General features: G+C 42.6%; 1 protein-coding gene and 1 pseudogene across 1 annotated transcript in view; both read left to right on the forward strand.

The window, feature by feature from the left end:
* Positions 1 to 280: 280 nt before the first annotated feature.
* LOC110593583 lies at positions 281 to 910 on the forward strand (annotated as a pseudogene).
* A 9,345-nt stretch (positions 911 to 10,255) lies between these two features.
* Positions 10,256 to 12,705, forward strand: part of SCAF11 (SR-related CTD associated factor 11) — a 75,915-nt gene continuing 73,465 nt past the window's right edge. Inside the window, exon 1 of the mRNA XM_021704794.1 lies at positions 10,256 to 10,572. The gene's annotated coding sequence lies outside the window, so the exon portion shown is untranslated. The remainder of the gene's footprint in view (positions 10,573 to 12,705) is intronic.

The raw sequence follows: 12,705 nt of genomic DNA on the forward strand, positions 1-12,705 counted from the left end.
CATCTAAAGAGATGCTCACTAGGATGTTGATGACAAGAACTGTCTCTAATGATGAAATTCATAAAGATTTTTGCTTTCTGCTTGTATATTTGAACCTTCTTGCCTCTATATAAATTTAAAAGCTTATGGCAAGTCCCAGTGGGACAATCACAACACAGATCCCTTGGGTTCTGGAGTGAAGTCATGTCATCTGCAGTGGAGTCTTAAATATCTTTTGTTGAATGGTTCCTGGCCTTTTCCATGCAGATACCAAAGATGGTGTTGGGGCTAGTCACAGTACATGGATAGCCAAGGCCATCTCCTGTGTTGTCAGGTGAGCATCATGGCTAAGTAGTACTGCCAGGCAGGAAGTTGGTGGTCATGCACTGTGAGGGCATCCACATTTCTGGCAATTTCTACTGAAACAAGTTGCAGTACCTGGTCTTCTTCCACAAATGCATGAACACCAACTCATCCTGTGGGCTCTACCACTTCCAGTCTCCTATTACTTCTGGGCCCCTAGCTACATCTTTTGGCAGAATGGTACAAGGCATTTTGCTGCTCAAGACCAAGTAAGACCCAGCCACCTTGACTGCCTCATGGTATTTGATGGGATCCCACTCCTGCTCCTGTCACCCCCACCTCATAAGAAGAAAAAGTGAATGGTGGTTTTTACTGCCCTCAAGGTTGTGCATCTGAAGCCCACTCAGAAGTTTGCATACCTGGGGCACCTGGCTGGCAAGGTTTCCTGGAAGTACAGACCATGATGGCCACCCTAGAGGAAAAGAGAAAGGAGAAGCCCAAGTTCCATTATAGGAAGAAGTAGTAGGTCATGAGGTAGCAGAAACAGGCCAAGAAGGATGTGGAGAAGACAACTGATAAATACAAAGAGGTCCTCAAGACCCATGGGCTCCTTGTTTGGGTCCAATAAAGACTTTATTTCTCATGGTTGGTCTTGCCTTCCCATCTTCCATTGGTACCCTAGGATGTGGGGGACCTAAACGTGGCAGTCCCACTGTCCAAGTGCCACAGGCAGCCACTTAAGAGTGGCCCTGAAAGTAAGGGGAATACCTCTAAGTGAGCAGAGATTTGACTTGTGCATCTGGTAGTATACTCTGAGTGGAAAGTTATGGGCACTGGCAAAAGGCTTGTTTGCTTGGTCACAGTCTGGAGGGAGAAAGAGAGGAGATAAAGAGGTCTGGGAAAGAGGCATGTGGTTGAATCTATAAAAGTGGATATGAAGTTTGATCTTTGTTTCACATGTTAATGCCCAACAGAGAGCATCCATCACAGAAGAGGCACTAAACAACCACAAGAAACAGTAACTTGTCACCCAGATAACATCACCCAGTCTCTGCCATTGGTTACACTGGTGTTGCGCCAACAAGGACGTGATAAGAATCGGGGCAGGAATGGAGATTATACATAGGACCAATAGCATGGACGCCCACTTACAAGGCTTATCTATCTACTGCCACTATAAATTTCCAACTTGCCGGCAACAGAGACCAATGTTTGGCCCACAATATGGCACCATCCTTTTAGAAGACCTACCAGTTACTTGGTGGCAAGTTGTCTACATTGGATTCATTCCACCCTGGAAGTAGTATCAGTCTACCTTGACTGGAATATCAACATATTCCAAGTTAGACCTCCTGCCTGAAGGTTCTTAACCAGTACCATTGAGGATTTAAAGTGTTTGGTCCAATGACCAGGTATTGAATACAGCAGTGAGCACATGACCATGGGATCCATTGATCTTTTCATAAACTACACCACCTAGACAAACTGCTAGACTGATAGAGCACTGGAATGACTTGTTGAAGATTCATTTGAGGTGCTAGCTTGCAAAGGATACCTTGTGAGGAGGGACATCATCGTCCAGGACTCAAGGTAAACTCATTACATGGTACAGGGTCCCCAATTCATTACATGGTACAGGGTCCCCAATAGGGAGAATACATGGGGGTCCAGTAGCTGAAGGGTGGAAGTAGGAGTATTTCTGTATACCGATTATTAGGGATCCACTCCGGGAATTTTTAACCTTTTTTCCCCAGAGGTTAGAGGTTTTGGCTACCTCAGGAAGAGTCCCATTAAACCCCAGCTACTGCCGGCTAAAGTGCCAGGTCACTTCAAGGTCTTCATTCCAAGAAACCAGCAGGAAAGTATAACTGACCCTAATTTTCAGTAGGACTGCTGTTATACAATACAGACAGGAAAGAATATGTTTGATACTCAAGTAATCCATTTGGGTGTCTAGGTTTCCACTTGACCAATTTAGATGGTACATGGACAAGTGCAACAGCCACAAATTGAGAAGGACCTAGTGATGAAGGGCTAAATCCCCTCAGAGAAGAAGGTCTAGGTCACTGCACTAAATAAACTACCTTGAGAAGGAGAGGGTGAGGGGAATCTAGAATGGGTAGCAGAGGAAGGAGATGATCAGCTTCAATTATGGCCCCAAAAGCAGCTTCAAGGGCTGTAGTTAATCCTACGAACACTTTTCTTATAAATTTCTCCAGGAAGAGACCCAATGGAACTTTGGAAGAGCTGCTTCTAGAACTTATTATATGTAAAGAGGTGAATGGTCATAGATAATGTGGTACACTGCAGAGATCTCCCCATCTAGGACCAAAGTCATTCCACCAGCTGCTAGAAGTATTAGAGGCTGATAACTTTCAACTGAATCCTACTCCAGAACTTACCTTTGGCTCAAGAGGGCCTCCTTACTTTTCTGGGTTTGGCCAAAATGATTGGTCATTGAGGTAGCATAAAGTCTTCAGAACTCTCTGTAGGAAAGGCTGATGCCTTTGCTAGACTGCATCACAGTTTAAATTCTTCCTCTGTCCAATCTTACTTCCCTTACTCATTCCAGAGGTGGGTCCCAAGAGCAATCTCCAATGAAATTTCTGCACCTGAATCTCTGTGTCAAAGTGTATTTCCTGGGGAATTCAATCTGTGATAGATTCCCTTCCCTGTGTATCTTATAACTGTTAAGACCTTTTGTAAGTTTTTTAAAAACTAAAAGTTGCTTAAATAAAAAAGGGGATTTATTGGCTCACATAACTGAGCAGGTATCAGGATTGATTTGATTCAGTGGCTTAATAATGTCAAGGACTTGGTTTTGCTCCTTCTCTGCTCTGCCTTAGAGAGAATCAGCATTATCCTAAAGCCAGCTTTGTTCACAATGACAGTAGCTGCAGTAATTCCAGGGTTTATATTCTCAACCCTCACCATCCAAATGGAAAGATGGAAAGAGAGCAGGCTTTAGCAGCTTTATTTAAAGAATAAGGAAAAATCTTTCTCAGAGTCAAGAGCAATTCAAGGTTCACAGACACAAACTGGTCAAAGTCTGGGTTTCCTAAACCACTCACTGTGGCAAGAAGTATGGGATTACCTTGAGTGCTTTAAAATAATCAGAGTTCATTCCTGGAATTGTTGGTATGTTTTAATCTTTGCCTTCTACAACCACATGGATGCTTCACCAGGGGGAGCGATGGAAGGGATGTTGTGGAGACAAACTATATTCTTTTGCTAGGGCTGCCATAACAAGGGACCACAGACTGGGTGCTTAAACAAAAGAAATCTATTTCCTTACAGTTCTGGAGGCTAGAAGTCTGCGATTAAGAGGTTGGCAGGGTTATTTCTTCTGAGGCCTTTCTCCTAGGCTTGTAGATGGCCATCTTTTCCTGCCTTTGCATGGTTTACCCTCTGTGTGCACACATGTCTATGTTCTAATCTCCCCTTGTTATAAGGATACCAGTCATATTGGATTAGGGCCTACGCTAAAGACCTTATTTTAACTTAATCACCTCTTTAAAGACCTTGTCTTCAAATACAATTACATTCTGAGGTGCTGGGGATTAGGACTTAAACACATGAACTTTTGGGGGGGACACAATTCAGCCCATAACACAAACTCAACATCAGCATCAATTACATATTGAAATATGTTCATCTGGTTGACTGTTGCAATAAATTGTCAACTCTTTAAGGGCAAGAACAATATCTTATTTATACTACCAGTGCCCAGCACAAAGCCTGGTACACAGCAGGCAGTCAATACAAGACAACAACTGCTTGCTGAGGACTATAAAGAGTTCATTACACTTGGTCAGTATGAGGTCACTGGTGATTTTCTCCAGGAGCAGTTTCAGTGGAGTGGTGATGACATAAGCCTAATTGTCGTGGGTTTAAAGAGTGAATGGACAGGTTTGACAATATAAAAATTAAAACCTTCTTATGACAAAAGCCACCATGAGCAAAGTCAAAAGATGATTATGAAAAAAAATAGTATCTACATATATGGAACACCAAGAGTTAAGAGCTCTAACATAAAAAAGATCCTATAAAAAGATCAGAAAAAGATGAAGACAAACAACAATATAAAAACATAAAAAGATTATGCACAGCCTCAAAATATATGAAAACAATTTCAGCCCTATTAGTAGTCAGGGAAACACTAATTAAAATATTAGTGAGATAGTATTTAATGCACATTACACCAACAAAGATGAAAGATTCATGCTTCAGTCCTGGTAAGAGATAGAGAAATAGACATTCTTCTACCTTTTGATTGGAATGTGAACTGCAATAATTCTAGAGGTAATCTGGCAGTGTCTCACTCAAAACATCTTTGGTCACAAGTAACAGAAAACCCAACTCATCCCCCTACCCCTGCCAAAAGTTATTTATATAGTCACGTAACTGAAAATCTAGACATAGCTAGATGGAATCTACTAAAATGTTATCATTAGAATCTAGTTTCTTTCCAAGTCTTAGTTCTGTCTTCCTCTGAGTGGAAGTCATTTTCTGTAATGGTCTCTCTTTATGAAGAGAGCTTACATCCTTAGAGCAACAAGTCTAGCAGAGAAGAAAAGTCCTTGATCTAATTCTTACTGCCCTGAGTTGAGTCATGTGTCCATCCCTGAACTATAGAATATTATAACTCTGTGATATTGTACTCTCATTGATCAATTGTAGAAGCCAATGGAGGAGTCAATACCATTTGTAACTCCAAAGGTTAATAGAGGAGGACTAATTCTTCTAAAGAAAATGAGGTGCTGTTACCAGAAAAAGAGATGGATGCTGGATGTCAAAACAAACAAGAAAAAAAAAAAATCCATACATATTCTCTCCAGGCAGTATCTATCAAAATGTGCACATATCTTTTGTCCCAATAATCTCACTTTAAGGATTTGCATCTATAGAAAGACACTGCACAATTTTAAAAAGATACATGTATAAGGACACTCATTCTAGCAATGTTTATAATGGCACAAAATCTGGACAAATCTTTATTATCTATCAATAAAGGAATGGCTTAAAAATTATGGTACATTAATAGTATATTGTGCAGCTAGTTAAAAGAATGAGCTAGATAAGAGTATCCATTATAAACCTCAATAAGAAAAAGTTCAGAAAAATATATATGGTGTAATTCATTATTTGTAAAAATCAAAATTTCTATTAATATGTGTTTCTATAACCATTGGAAAAAGTATGGAGGGAAACATTAACCTTTCAGCCTTGATTTTATCTAGGATTGGGATAGGGAGAGGAAAACTATCTTTTTCTTTATTTGCTTCTGAAATATACTTTGTTATACTTCTGTGTTGTCTGAATTGTTAAAATGAATGTTTATTACCTTTTAAACAAATGAGTAGAAAGTGAAATGAGGAAGTAGTCTTAGATATAAACTATTTTTAGATTTGGAGAGAAGAAAGATAAATTAATCCCCAGTAAAGCAGAGATTGAAAATATTGGAGACAGAGTAACCCATAGGTGGGCCCTGAGGGAATAGAGAGGATCCATTTCAGAGCAGAGTCCCGAAAGTACCAGGGCTGCGATGGCTTCACTGTTCCAGAGGGAAACGCAAATAAACAGCATAGTTCATAAAAATTTAGTTCTTTAATGTTGTAAGTGCATTTTTTAAAAGGAATTGAGGGTGATAAGAGATGGGAAGACTTTAAAAATGTATACCATTATTTGTCAAGATTAAAAAGTTAGCAGCCCAGGCGCCTAGATGGCTCAGTCGTTAAGCGTCTGGCTTTGGCTCAGGTCATGATCCCAGGGTCTTGGGATCAAGTCCCACATCGGCCTCCCTGCTCAGCGGGGAGCCTGCTTCTCCCTCTCCCAATCCTCCTACTTGTGTTCCCTCTCTCGCTGTCTATCTCTCTCTCTCTCAAATAAATAAAAATCTTAAAAAAAGGAAAAAGTTAGCAGCCCTACCTATGTCAGTTCCTAAACTGTTAGAAATGCTAATGGTTTGTAAATCCCAAAGTCCGGAAAAAACAGATCTACAGCACAAGTAGAAAGAGCTAAGTAAGCCTTAAGCAAGAGGTGTTTCCTCTGTGGTAGAGGACAACAAGTGTGTGTGGATATAGACAGTTATAGATAGACTGCAGGTATAGGGAAAGAAGGTAAGAAAGTTAAAGACTGTGGCGAGATCTTTTGCTGGGTCAGGGTTGAGGGGCTCTGCAGGAGTAATTGTGAGGTTGAGACTTGAGGGGAGTGGTAAAAAAAAAAAATGGTAAGAGGTGCTGTGGGGGATGGGAAACCAACCTTAGAGAAACTGGAGCTTTTAATATGGAATAATATCTGACTATATTTTGTTCAGATTTGTCCTTTTATGAAATTGTCCTTGGTCCTTTTTGTATTCTCTCCCTCATTTGACACCCCCTTTCCCAACCAGCACTTTTGCTTTTATTCCTTTTATGACACTTATATTCTTCCTTAGTTTGTTTTTGTACTTATCTGTACCCACTAAACTGTCTCTGAGACTCTGTTCATTCATCTATAACCATCTCACAGCACCTCCCAAATAGTAGACACCCAACTGATTGGTGCTGAAGTAAATTTAATTCCACATAGAAAATGATTGGGTAATAATCAGTATCATCTTGATTAAAATTCTGCACAGTTGTGAAAACAGAGAGAAACCAGCATTTTTTTTTTAAATTCCTGTAAACTAACTTTTCCCTATAGCATGTATTTTTCATTCCTTACCAAGATACTATATATTTGGTCATATTTTGCTTGTAAGAGTCTTAAACTGTACACCCATGGAATTCATACACTCCTGTTATAAAAATGCCACAGAGATCATTAAAATACAATTTTCCACTGTAATGGATATGAAAACTGAGGACCAGAAAAATTAGGCAATTTGTTCAAAACTGCAAGGGTATCATCCATATGAGAGTCATATTTCCAACTCAATTCAGTGTCTTTACACAGTGATTCCACCTCTTAATTTCAATGTTATTTTGTATTCAACTTATAGTAGTTAAATTAATAATAGCAGTTATCTCTGGTAAAGCTTTCTCAAAATCAACATACTGATTACCCTTCTTCTTTTTTTTTTTTTTTAAAGATGCCAGTATGGGTTTCTGTTGCTGTGTGACATGTTTGATAGTTTAAGTGCTGGGTAAAGTACAATAAGCCAATTGGGCATTCAGTTGAAGGTTGCTTTATGATGCGTATCATTTGTGTTATTTATGGTTATAATCAAATCTTAAATGTTGACAGTGATGGTTGATATATCAGTCTTTACTCCCGCATTTTATAGTTCATCATTTAAACCTATGTATCTCTTTATTATATTGTAAATAAAAAATACTGAAACCACAGAAAGAGTAACAAATCCTCACATGCAAGCATAACTAGGAGGATGCTGCAGGTACAGAAATACACAGTCTTTTCCCTGGGGAGGCAAGAGATGGCCTATTACAAACCACATGAAAGTAGAAACCACTAGTACATTAGCATCAAAAGCATTTTTCTCTTAAAATATTCTCACATAATACCTAGTGGAAAATTAACTATCTGCCAGAGAATAAATATATCCAAAAATTCTTATTGTTCAGTATAGAGGTTCCTCAAAAAATTAAAAATAGAATTACCCTATGATCCAGTAATCACACTACTGGGTATTCACCCAAAAAATATAAAAACACTAATTCAAAGGAATACATGCACCCTTATGTTTATTGCAGCATTATTTACAATAGCCAGACTATGGAAGCAACCCAAGTGTCCATCGACAGATGAATGGATAAAGAAAACGTGGTCCATATATACAATGGAATATTATCTAGCCATAAAAAGAATGAAATTTTGCCATTTGCAACATGAATAGAGCTAGAGAGTATAAAACTAAGTGAAATAAGTCAGAGAAAGACAACATATGATCTCACTCATATGTGGCATTTAAGAAAACAAAAGAGCAGAGAGAAAATAAGAGAGAGACAAACCAAGAAACAGACTCTTAATTATAGAGAACTGATTGTTACCAAAGGGGAGGTGGGTAGGGATTAAAGACTACATTTATCATGATGAAAACAAAATAAAATAAAATGATAAAGGGGAAATGGCCCCAGGGGGAAAAAAGGATTTATATCGTTTAGTTTTGCTGAAATGGTATACTGTTACTGCCTTTTTTAAATTATAGTTTTCTATTGGCAGATATTGTCATTTGACCTTTAATTAAAATTTAAGAAGTAATACTTTCTTAAGAAATAAATAAAGATTATCATGTCAAATATCCACAGAAGAATGTTGCCCCATTAGTCTCCACCTGAAATTACATTCCCAGAGGTCGCATTCTCTAGGGTGAAGATATGCATGTATACATGAAAAAGCTACACCCTTATTCTGTTGGATGGCTCATCATCGTGCTTGTTGACCTGGTTATTTTACAGAATTCTGTTTGCTCCGATAGTGACAGGGAAAGGCCGTCCATAAAAATTTTTGTTCTTCCATTAGAAAAAAACCATTTTAACTCCTCTAGATCATCATTCCTTCAAACTTTCCAAACACAGAAAAGCCCATCTAAATCCCCAAACCTCGTATCAAAAACTATACATTGTAAAACTCCAAAGACTTTGAGATCGGGACAAGGCTGCCATTCATATATTCCTCCAGCAATTATTGACCAAGTTCTCACTGAGTGACAGGCACTGTGCCAGGAGCTGTTGGGAGACACTGTCCCAGAGCTCACAGTGTGAGGTAGACACGAAGCGGACCAAACTGGACGCACAGGATGAGGGTGCCATAGAAGCGACCTCACAGTCCGGGGAGCAGGGGACATGGCAACCAGCCTAGTCTGGGCGAGGGCGGCAGAGAGGTGGCCTGCCGGCGGGGTCTCGAGGAGGTGGGGAGGAGAGTCATTCTGGGCAAGTCGTGGTTAGGGGGGCGCAGCGTGCACAGAAGGGGGATGGGGCAGACGGCAGGGAAAGGTGCGAGCCGCACGGCTGGCTGAGACTGAGACCTGGGGTAAGCCGCGTCGGCGGGGCGGCCCGGGGAGGCCCGGGGCCTGAGCTTCCTCCCGCGGGGGCTGTCAGCAGGACCCCGGGGTGCGCGGGGGACTGAAAGGACCACCTGGAAGAAGAGGGGGTGGACGCCGGTGCGGGAGGAGCAGTCAGGAGCGTGCCGAAATTGTCCGGAAGAGAAACTATGAGGTTGAAGAGTCAGTGACTTTGAAAAAGCAGCCTGTGAAGGTGTTTCTGAAGTAAAACAAAAGATCTAACGACCCGACGGGGAATAAACAAGGCACACAGGTTCCACGTCGCAGGTCCCGACAAATTATCGAAAAATCACGCCGCTGCCTGACCACAGAGTGGAAGTCCTCTTAAGTTAATCATAATCAAGTTTAATTTTTTTGTTGTGGGAATTAAGACGGGGAAATGCGTAGACTCGATGTACCACAGGGAAAACCTCTCCCCTAAGCATTTTTTAAATGCCGCCAGGACAAAAGAAAGAGGTGGGCTTTCAAGTTAAGGACACTTCAACCTCCCGGTAAGGTGTATTTCAGCTGGGCAACGGTGCTGGGTGAAAACTCAGTCCACCGCCAAACAGCCTAAGAACACTCTTCAATATCGGATTACCATAAAGAGAGTGTAGCAAATGCCACGCAGACCACCTCACGTCCAGGTCCCCAAAGGCCTCCTTCATTGTCCGCGGCAGCTAAGCGGCTCCTTGGCCAGCGTAGCGCCAACTCGAGCGCCGCACGCACGGCGCCTGCGCACAATCCGCAGGGTGGGAGGATGACAGCCCGCGGAAGACGTTTCCCAGAAGCCCGCTGCCGTTCTCCCTCCCGCTCACAGGCCGCATGACGTCACTCCGCCCGCCACGTTCCTAGGTCGCTAAGGGTGGTTTGCCAGCGCCCCCCCGTGGTCCGGTTGAGCGTTGCAGCGGTGCGCGCAGGGCCCGGCAAGCGAGTAGGGAGAGTGCGGCGGATTCTGCCGCCCGCGCCGCCGTCGTCACCGTAGCGCGCCGACATGTGGCGGCGCGGCTGAGCGGGGCGGAGGGGGAGAAAGGGGAGGGCACGCGAGGGGAGGGAGGAGGCCAGACAAGGCGGGGGGAGGGGGAGGAGCGGTGGCGCAAGTCGCGCGGAGCGGCGCAGCCCGGGTCCGCTCTCTGCTTCGCCGCCACCTCCCGACTCGGCGGGTAGAGCCGGCGCCCTAGCGACCTCCGGAACAACTCAAAGCGGACTAAGGAGTCCATGTTGGGGAACTTGGCGTCGTGACGGGGACCTAGGGACCTGCAGTGGTGCCGCCGCCGCTGGAGCAAGCGCCTCGACCTCGGCCTGAGGTAAACACGGGCCGACCCCGGGGGCGGATGGGCTCCGGCAGCTGTCGGGGCGAAGTGGGGGCTGTTACGGGCTGGCGCGGAGCGGAGGAGCCAGCCGGGGGCGACCGGAGGGCGGACAAAGTTTCGGAATCGCGCGCGGCCCAGACGGCGTCCTGCGCTTGGAGGAAAGTTGGAGCTGCCTCTCAAGGCGGGGGAAGCTGCGGCGGGGAGGGCCCCTCTTCCTTCTCGCTACCCCGCGAGGGAGGCCCCGCTCCGGCCGCCGCCGCCTCTCTGTCGACACCCCGTCCCATTTCCTACTTGTGGCCTACCCGGCTCCCGCCGCTTCTGCCGGCGGAGCCTGTCCCCGCCTGGGTGAGGGGTCCGGTGGGGGGGGGGGGTTGAGGCAAGAGGCTCCACGACCGAGTCGGCACACATACACCCGCCCTGCAGTGGAAACGTGTCTTGCTGGGCTTCCGGGCGCTCCCCGACCCCCGAGTTCGCTTTACTTAGTAGACTTTGCTTTTGTCAATAGTGTCCAAGCCCGCTCGTGAAACCAAACTTTACTACGCCGTGACCTCTCAGTGCGCGAATAGGGAAGAGCCGGCGCTGCTAGGCATCAGCGTTTACCTCGTCCTGAATTTCAAACTCTTCTCCCACCCCCAGTTTTTAAACCCGTTTCCTGGGCTGACAACAAAAGGGCCGGATCTAAACTTAGCTTAATGAGTCGCGCCTCCTCACACCTAGGAATTTTGAACCATTACAGACATTTCTTAGAGATTGCTGGCCGTCTTGCTATCCACACATGTTTTGGAAAAATTGTTTTAAAAGTAAATGCCCGGTTTAAGTAGTTGATTAAAATACTAACAGATTCAAATGTTGAATTGTAAAATACCCCCAACATATTTCTGTAGTGGACTTCTTACAGCGTCTGCGAGTTGAGCGATTATCATTAATTTTGGATTGCTTCTAATATCTTTATCATACTACCATGACCTAAGATTTTTAAGCAAAACTGATCCAAAAGTTTTTAATGTTTGGCTATTGGACGCTGATCTTAATTCCAGTTTCGGAATTTTGACCGAATTTCGGAAAAAGCATATTAATAGATGCATTTTTCATTTTAAAAATTAATTCAAGCATATGACTGCTTACTTCAGCAGAATATTGAAGGCAAAACGTTATTAAATAACTGGTAGTTTTTGTGTTTTATTGGTAATTGTATTAAAAATTTTGATAAGAATCAAATCTCTTTCTAGACCATTGCTTTCTCTTTCCTGTTTCTTTGGCTGTTGGCTTAATCGTCCCACTTTTTTGCTGTTGGTTAAGAGCTACAGTAAAAAGTTTGTGGGATTTTTATTTTTGTTGCTTTAATTTATTGGGCAGATGAAAATTTGAAATTGTCTTTGGATTTCTTTTGTTTTATACTCTTAAAGATAATCTAAATTTACTTTATGTTTATGCAGTATGAGTTTTTAAAATTATTCTTACTGTAGCTGCACTTTTTCATTACATTTTTTGGTGCTTGCAAGTATATTAATAGTAATTCAGTTTTACATTCAGATGATGACCTTTTTGCCTGAGAATTTGAGTACATGAAAATAAAGATTTTGAGTACATTTTAAGATTTTGGTAGGGTAAGATTTGGATGTTTGCTTACTCCTAGTGTACTCACACTCTAAAAGCATTCTTCAGTATGTCAAGGGGGAATAAAACTGGATAGGAAAATAGAAAATTGTTCATAAATATGCTGCCTTCCTGAAATGTGTAATGGAGAAAATTTTAAGAGTGATTTTTTTGGGTATGTCTTTAGGTGGTGGTAGTGGGGTCCATGAGTTAAGATTGAAACTCGTCAGGGATCACCCAGCTTCCTCATTATTTTTTGGGCACTAGCCTGGCTTAGGCAATTTTCCTGAAAAGCTGTGCTGTTAATTAGGGATAGGAGGAAACAGTGCAGTTGACTGATGTTGACTCACCATCAGTAGCATGTTCTAATAGTAGGAGAGTACAGTATTTACTACTCATCGACTTTATACTGAACTTTTTAGGTACAGCAGTGAGAAATGGTTGTAAAACCTAACCAAAGAGAGTGGCAGATGTAGAGGTAATAAAAAGAGTCAGCCTTAGAATAATTTTCATTGTAACTTCCCTTTAGCA

This window comes from Neomonachus schauinslandi, chromosome 5, assembly GCF_002201575.2.
Source record: "Neomonachus schauinslandi chromosome 5, ASM220157v2, whole genome shotgun sequence".
NCBI classification, from domain to species: Eukaryota; Metazoa; Chordata; class Mammalia; order Carnivora; family Phocidae; genus Neomonachus; species Neomonachus schauinslandi.